Raw genomic sequence first — 8007 nt, 5'->3', positions numbered from 1 at the left:
TACTATTTCCTTAATGTACAACTAGGCCAGTCGATTCAAAGTGTACGTCTTGCGGATCAGCAGAAAATGGGCAGCTTTGATCAGCCAGTCCACAATGACCCAAATGCTATCATGTCCTTAATTTTGTTTAGGCAAGCCAGAGACAAAATCCATAGAGATGTGCTCCCACTTCCACTCTGGCACGGGTAAAGGCAGCAATAACCCAACGAGCCATTGATGCTCAGCTTTTACTTGCTGGCATGTTAGGCACTTAGACACAAATAGTGCTACCTCTTTTTTTATATTATTTCATCAAAAGGTTTTCTTCAGTTCCTGATACATTTTAATACTTCTGTGATGTATCGTATAACGAGAGTGATGTACTTCTTCCAAGATAGCTTTCTTCACACTCTCATCATTCGGAACACAAACTCGACCTTTGAATCTTAGCAAATCCTCACTACATATAGAGAATTCTTCTCTCTTTTCCAGCTTCACCTCTTCCACAATTGTTATAAGCTGAGGGTCTTTCCTTTGTGCCGATCGAATCTGTTGGATCAATTGGGGTTCTGCCTTAATGTTGGCAATCATACTTATCACACCATTAATAGACGGAGTCGGATGCCAATCTACTATTTCCTCTAATAATCTCATTTTTTGGATCATTAGATGAGCTAAGACTCCCGTAGACTTTCTACTTAGAGCGTCGGCCACAATGTTAGCTTTTCCTGAATGATAATGGATTGTACAATCATAATCTTTTAAGAAATACATCCATCTTATCTGCCGCATATTTAAATCCTTCTGAGAGAAGAGGTATTTCAAGCTCCTATGTTCAGTGTATATTTCGAATTGTTCACCACATAGATAATGCCTCCATATTTTCAAAGCGAATACTATTGCAGCCAGCTCCAAGTCATGAATTGGATATTTTTTTTTATATTCTTTCAATTGTCTGGATGCATATACCACTACTTTCCCATATTGCATTAATACTTAGCCCAAGCCTTTATGTGAAGCATCACTATAAATCACAAATCCCCCACTCCCCTCAGGAATTGTTAAAATAGGTGCTGAAGTTAATCGAACGTTTAGTTCTTGAAAACCCTCCTCACATTCACTTGTCCACTCAAATTTGACATTTTTCTGTATTAATCGCGTCAATGGGGTTGCAATTCTAGAAAATCCTTCTACAAATTTTTTGTAATATCCTACAATCCCAAAAAGCTTCAAACTTCAGTCACATTACTTGGTTGTTTACAATTAACAACGGCTTCAACCTTTGAAGGATCAACTGATAGACCTTCTTTTGATATGACAAGTCCGAAAAATGTCACTTGTTCAAGCCAAAACTCACATTTACTAAGTTTGGAATACAATTTCTTTTCTCTTAATATTTGTAATACCATTCTTACATGCTGCTCGTGTTCCTTCTGATTCTTGGAATAAATTAAAATATCATCGATGAATACCACAATAAATTTTATCCAAAAAGGGCTTAAATACTCGATTCATCAAAGTCATAAGTGCAGACGGTGCATTGGTTAATCCAAAAGGCATGACTAAAATTCATAATGGCCATACCTTGTTCTGAAAGCTGTCTTGGGAACATCTTCACTTTTAATCTTAAGCTGACGGTATCCAGATCTAAGATCAATTTTTTAAAACACTTGTGATTCTTGTAATTGATCAAATAAATCATCAATTATAGGTAATGGATACTTATTTTTCACTGTCACTTGGTTCAGCTGTCTATAATCAATACACAATCTCATGGTCCCATCTTTCTTTTTAACAAACAATACCGGAACACCCCAAGGTGATACACTGGGCCTGATAAAACCTTTATCTAATAATTCTTCCAATTGTTGTTTAAGTTGCTTAAGTTCTGCAGGTGCCATTCTGTAAGGTGCCTTAAAAATTGAGGCTACCCCTGGCAATAATTCAATAGCGAATTCAATTTCCCTGTCAGGCGATAATCCTGGCAATTCTTCAGGGAAAACGTCGAGAAATTCTCGGATAACCGGAGTGGTATCCAAATTTATCTATTCCTTCCTATCTTCTTTGATATAGGCAAGAAAGCCTTGACACCCTTTTCGAAGGAGGCGATTAGCTCGAATACAGGAGATTAAATATGATGGGGAGTCTTCTTTGATACCATTGAAGTAAAATACTGGTTGATCTGGAATACTAAAGGTAACCATTTTCTTATAACAATCAATACTTGCATGGTATGCAGAAAGCCAATCCATGCCTAAGATTACATCAAAATCTTGAATTTCTAGGAGTATTAAATCAACCAATAGTTCCTTTTCTTCTATCTTCATTACACGGGATTTGTATACTATGTTGATGTCACTTGAATTTCCTATCGGTGTGGCTACCTCTAGAATGTATTCTAATTGTTCTGGTTCTATCTTTAAGTGGCATGCAAAGTGAGGTGACACAAATGAATGAGTAGCTCCAGGATCAATCAAAACATTAGCTACTTTTTAGAATATAGTAAGAATACCTTGAATTACTGATTTTGAGGCCTGAGCATCGCAAATACTCTTCCCTTCATTTGAAGCTTTTGAGCTATCTCGCCCTGCTTGGATGCTGTTGCATCTGTAGGTTAAGATATTCTCTAATCTGATGCCCCAATTTTGCACATTTAAAACAGGCTCCAGTATTCCAATAACAAAGGCTCAATCCATGTTTTTTCCCACATTTTTTATGTGGTTCTATTGGGCTTTGAAATGGTAAGGGCATTGGCTTCTTGTTTGCCCTTTCAAACTGTTGTCGATTAGATGGTGTGGGCCTAACTTGACTTTTCTGATTTTTCATATTTTGGTAATCTTCGAAATCTTTTTCGACAATTTGAGCTCGATCCACTATTTCAGCATAAGTTCTCAATTTTAAGACTGATATTCTGCTTCAAATAGCTGGTATGAGACCCCTTTCAAAATTTTTCACCTTTCTTGCCTCATTGTTAATCATATGTGGTGCAAACCTGGCCAATTCAGTAAACTTGGCCTCGTACTGTGATACTGTCCGGTTTTCTTAAATTAATTCCAGAAATTCCATTTCTTTTTTGTCTCGAATAAAATCTGGGACATACTTTTCATTAAATGCCTCTAGAAATACTTTCCAAGTCAAGGGTTTATTTTCTTTGACCAATACTCCTTTTATCGTTCGCCACCAATGTTGTGTTTCACCTTCTAACATAAAAGCTACCAAGGCCACCTTCCTATTATCAGGACATTCCATTACCTCGAATATTTTCTCCAATTGCATAATCCATCCCTCGGCTTCCAGTAGGTTTACAGCACCCTTAAAAGAAGGTAGGTTCAATTTTTTAAATTTTTTGATATTACTCCCACCATTTCCCGTAACTGACTGCCTGGGTCGATTGTTATTTTCCATTTGATGTTGCATTAGAGCAACCATAATTTCCAAGGCTTTGTGAATTCTTTCCATATTAGCTTCAGCTATTCTGGATCTTGACTTCGACTCAGTCTGTACACACAATAAATGTGATTTTAAGTACATTCTTTTTAAATTTCCTAAGAATCTTAAACCTATTGCTCTGATACCATAATTGTCATGCCCCAAGAATTTACAATACTGATATTCCTGAGATGTGACAGTAAAAACATATATATATCTCTTAATAGGAGAAATTTATAGTCGCGAATTCTTACAAAGTAATAAAAGAAAGTTTAAGCACAACTACAATATCTTCCAAAGTTGATCCTGATGAGCACTTAAAATGAAACCGCAGTTATCCTGAAAAAAAAAAATGTTTACCATAATTTGATGAGTTTGGCTACTCAGTAAGTGATCATCATAATCTTAAAAATAATCATTGTTGAAAGATATCAATATTTTCAAAAAGGAGATCTATTAAAATAAATGTACTAACAGTTTCACTTTAAAAAATGCATAATTAAGTATAATCCAAATAATTGAAATGCATATGACATTTTAACGGCAGTGCATAATTCAAAGGATTTCACAAATTACCCTACTGGCGTCCCAAGTAGGTCACATATATACCCCATCAGCGTTCTGTTGGGTCCACTTAATCCCTATCGGCGTCCCAGATAGGTCCACTTAATCCCTGTAGGTCCACTTATACCTCACCGGCATACCGGATGAGTCCACTTAATCCATACCGGCGTACCGGATAGGTCCACTTATACCTCACTGGCGAACTGGATGAGTCCACTTGCATACTTAAAGTATTTCTAAATCTCTTTAAACATTCGAAAGCAGCAATATCATGTACTCAACATATTATTGAAATTATTAATATGAATTTCACTGAAACTATTAATAATAGTCACTTTCAATAACATTTCAAAAATAACCAGTCAAATATTTTTTGCTCAAATTTAGAAAGGTAGCAGTTCGTAAGGACATTCTAGCATAATTGCCAATCTAGTATGTATAGAAAACTCTTATAGAAATCCAAGAATACGGAATTATCACAATTTATGGGATATCAATTTGCAAATAAACATTTCACAGACAATGCTATAATCAAATGCAAAAATATCAGTTTTCAAATAATAAGGCAGTCATTTGCACATGAATTTTGCAATGGCTAAATATTCAAAAACAGTAGAAAGAAATCTCACAATTTTACTAAAAGCAGAAATATCACATTTATTTCTAATAATTTTACAGTATCTAAAATTTTCTAACAATAGACAAGAAAAATAAATAAATTTATTTCTAAGAATTTACAGCATTTAAAATTTCTAACATAGATAAAATATCACACTTTATTAAAAGATTATTTTTCAAAATAATGAGGTCGCTTGCGCATAAAATTTATTGCGCCTAAAAATTCATAATAATAAGCAGAAGTAATTATTTCATTTCATTTTAAAAAAAAAACGGATTATTTTTCAAGATAATGAAGTCACTTACCTAAAATATTTGAGAAGAAGCTTCCGATAAAATTCGGCTAAAGAGAGGAGCTCACTGTGTTTGTAAGAGGGAGAGAAACATCTCAAAAATTTTCTAAGGTGGGAGTCCTCGCCTCTCCTATTAAATTCTTAAGATACCTTATTATATTATTTTATTAAGTTACACCTCATACATGAGGTGTGACAATTATATTACACATGAAACGTTTAAAGCCCACATCTACTAAAGGACATGGTAAAGGAAAGGAAAAGTTAACAAAAGTGGTGATGGTCCCTAAGGACCATAATACTTATATGGACCATCACACTATAAAGAATTATTTTTTTATTTTTTTATTTTTTTATTTTTTTTTGAGAGTTTAGGATTGTTACAAGTTTTCTCTAACCAGGGGAGAATTATGGAAGGAAATTTTATTTTTATTTTTATTTTTATTCAACTTTAAAGGATATATATTATAGTTTTAGTTTTAGGGTTTATTTCTAAGGTTTTTAAATTTTTTTACGAATTCTAGGTTTTTATATATGTTTTATTTATTTTATAAGTACTATCATAAGTATTATTGACAAGTATTGTTCATGGCACCTGTTCAAAAGGGTAAAGTTGTCATTACAAATTTTAAGTTTAAGTTAAGATATATGAGTCAGTGCATTATTTGTTTGGACAATTTTGTACTTGAAACATTAAATTATAATATATAAGAGGAGTGTAACAGCTTGAGGAGGTCGTAATTCCAAATGAATTTTAAAAATTGAAAAAAAAAAAAAGCTTAGGCTTTTGAAACTCTAGCTTGAGGTATGAAGAAGAAACCTTAGATTTCTTTAAATTGTGCTCGTGTTTGGTTTGTTTTTTTAACTGATTTTATGATTCCGTCAAATTTTCTGTATCCCTAAAATAGGAAAGTAACTGGACGTACCTAAACCTTACCTCCTTTGGTTTTAATATTTGACTTACAAACCTATATTTGTATTAAAGTTAGAAAGAAAATCACGTTTTGAAAAAAGACATTTTTTTTTTGCTTTGGAAGTAAAATTGTATGTGCAACCCACTCAGCCATAAAGAGGCCGACCATCAAACTCTTCCCATCTTTTTGTTAAACTATAAAAAAAACCACCAATGGCAATGCACCACTATAAAAGTTCAAACTTTTGGGGTAAGGAAAAAGTTTATATAGAGCCTCTTTCTAAAAAATTTCACTAAAAAAAGATTGTTTTGATGGTCAAATATTCTAAAATTGATAACCTTGACATCAAGATGCATGGACATGAGAAAAAAAATAGATTTCAAAGTTTTGATAATAATACATCTTGTAGCACATTTTTAGACCGTCAATTTTCAAGATTTTCAAGTCTTCATAGATCTGTTGGATCTACGCTATTTTTGAAGCTTTAAATTTTATAATTAGAGAGAAAAATATACTTTAAGACTATCACAAAAATTTCCACCATTGAAACTACATTTCTCAACACTATTTAAAGGTGTGCTCTACTTTGATTGTTTAGAGCATCGGCTCTATACAAACCGCTTGGGGGGTAATGTTCAATGTATATACTTATTCTCCGCGTGCTTAGCACCCTCATTTGTACATATATTCCTTTGACAAAAAAATCTAGTTGTGGGGACTTTCTTTCATCTGAAATTTTAGGCAGGCAAAAAAATCACCTCATCATTATTTTTAGAAAAAGTTCAGATCTTTAGATTCTTAACATTAAAATCTTACTCTCCAAAAATAAGAGTCTCGTTAAATTTTGGGACATTATTTTCTTTAGGCATATACAAAATGTTATTTGAAAATTATTTTTTGAGTATTGGCCGCTAAGTTAAAGGATATGGCTAGCAATGGCCTGTCGAGCCTAATGCGGCTTAGTCGGCCCGGCCTTAAAAAGTGAGGCTTGGGCCACAAATTGTAGTCTTAAGGCTAGTACCTATCCAATTTGCCAGGCATAAACCTACTTTTTTTGTTTGTTTTTTTTTCCTTAATAAATTTTTCGGCACTCCCTGATTTGATGTATCATTTCGTAGTGTACCCACACGTTAGAAAAGTATCTAGTACATTAGTTTTTCAAAAAAGCTTTATCCTATCCCCTAAACCCATTTTTGCCTTGACATTTTGAAGTCCCAAATAAATTTGAAATGATAAGCTCTCTTTCTCTCTCACTTTTTATTATATTCTCTCTCTCTCTCTGCATTTATAAAGCAGAGCATTCATCGGTTATGGGCTCACCATATCCCCTCCCCTCTCTCTCTCTCTTTGCATTTATGAGGCAGAGCATTCATCAATTATGGGCTCCCTAACATTATCATGTGTGCAATTATAGGGCAGAGCATTCATCAATTATGGCTCACTAACATTATTATGGGTTCTCTCCGCGCGTCTTTCATGCTCCAAAACATGGGCTCATATATATATATATATAAATTTTTTTTAATGTTTATAAGCAAAAATGAACAGTGATTTCGCTTACTTTCATTACTGTCCAAAGTTCATCGCACGATCATGATTGTCCGGTAGTATTTTATTTTTCGTTTTTTTTTCTATAAATCGGAATGACTTGAAATTTAGAGTGTGTGTACATCTTAGTAAGACGCACCTAATAAAAATATGAAAAAAATAATTTATAAAATATAAATTGACCAAAATACCCTCAAATTCCGGACAATCGTGACCGTACGATGAACTTTGAACGGTGATGATGGTAGACGAAATCACTGTTCATTTTTTCTATAGGCAATTTGTAGTATCTTCGATATATATATATATATATATATATATATATATATATATATATATATATATATATAGAGAGAGAGAGAGAGAGAGAGGGGAATTACAACAGTAAAAGAACAGCGGGAAAGCGAGCCTATCATTTAGAAATTTATTTGGCATGTACTAATGTCATAGGTCAAATGGGTTTATAGGGTTAGAATGTAGCCTTCTTGAAAAATTAATGCAACTGAATATGTTTTCAATCTAAAGGTCTACTGAAAAACGATACACCAAATTAAAGTGGAAGGACAAAGGCAGTTGGCCTGACCCAGGCTGGGCACGTTGCCACCCTTAAGTTAAGGAGATTACATCACTTAAGGGATATTACATACCCTAATTTGAGGTCC

The sequence above is a fragment of the Amborella trichopoda genome, chromosome 6, assembly GCF_054954075.1.
Source record: "Amborella trichopoda isolate Santa Cruz 75 chromosome 6, AtrichopodaSantaCruz75HAP2 v2.0, whole genome shotgun sequence".
NCBI lineage: Eukaryota > Viridiplantae > Streptophyta > Magnoliopsida > Amborellales > Amborellaceae > Amborella > Amborella trichopoda.
The sequence above is the reverse complement of the archived record's forward strand: the minus strand, read 5'-3'. Positions refer to the sequence as shown.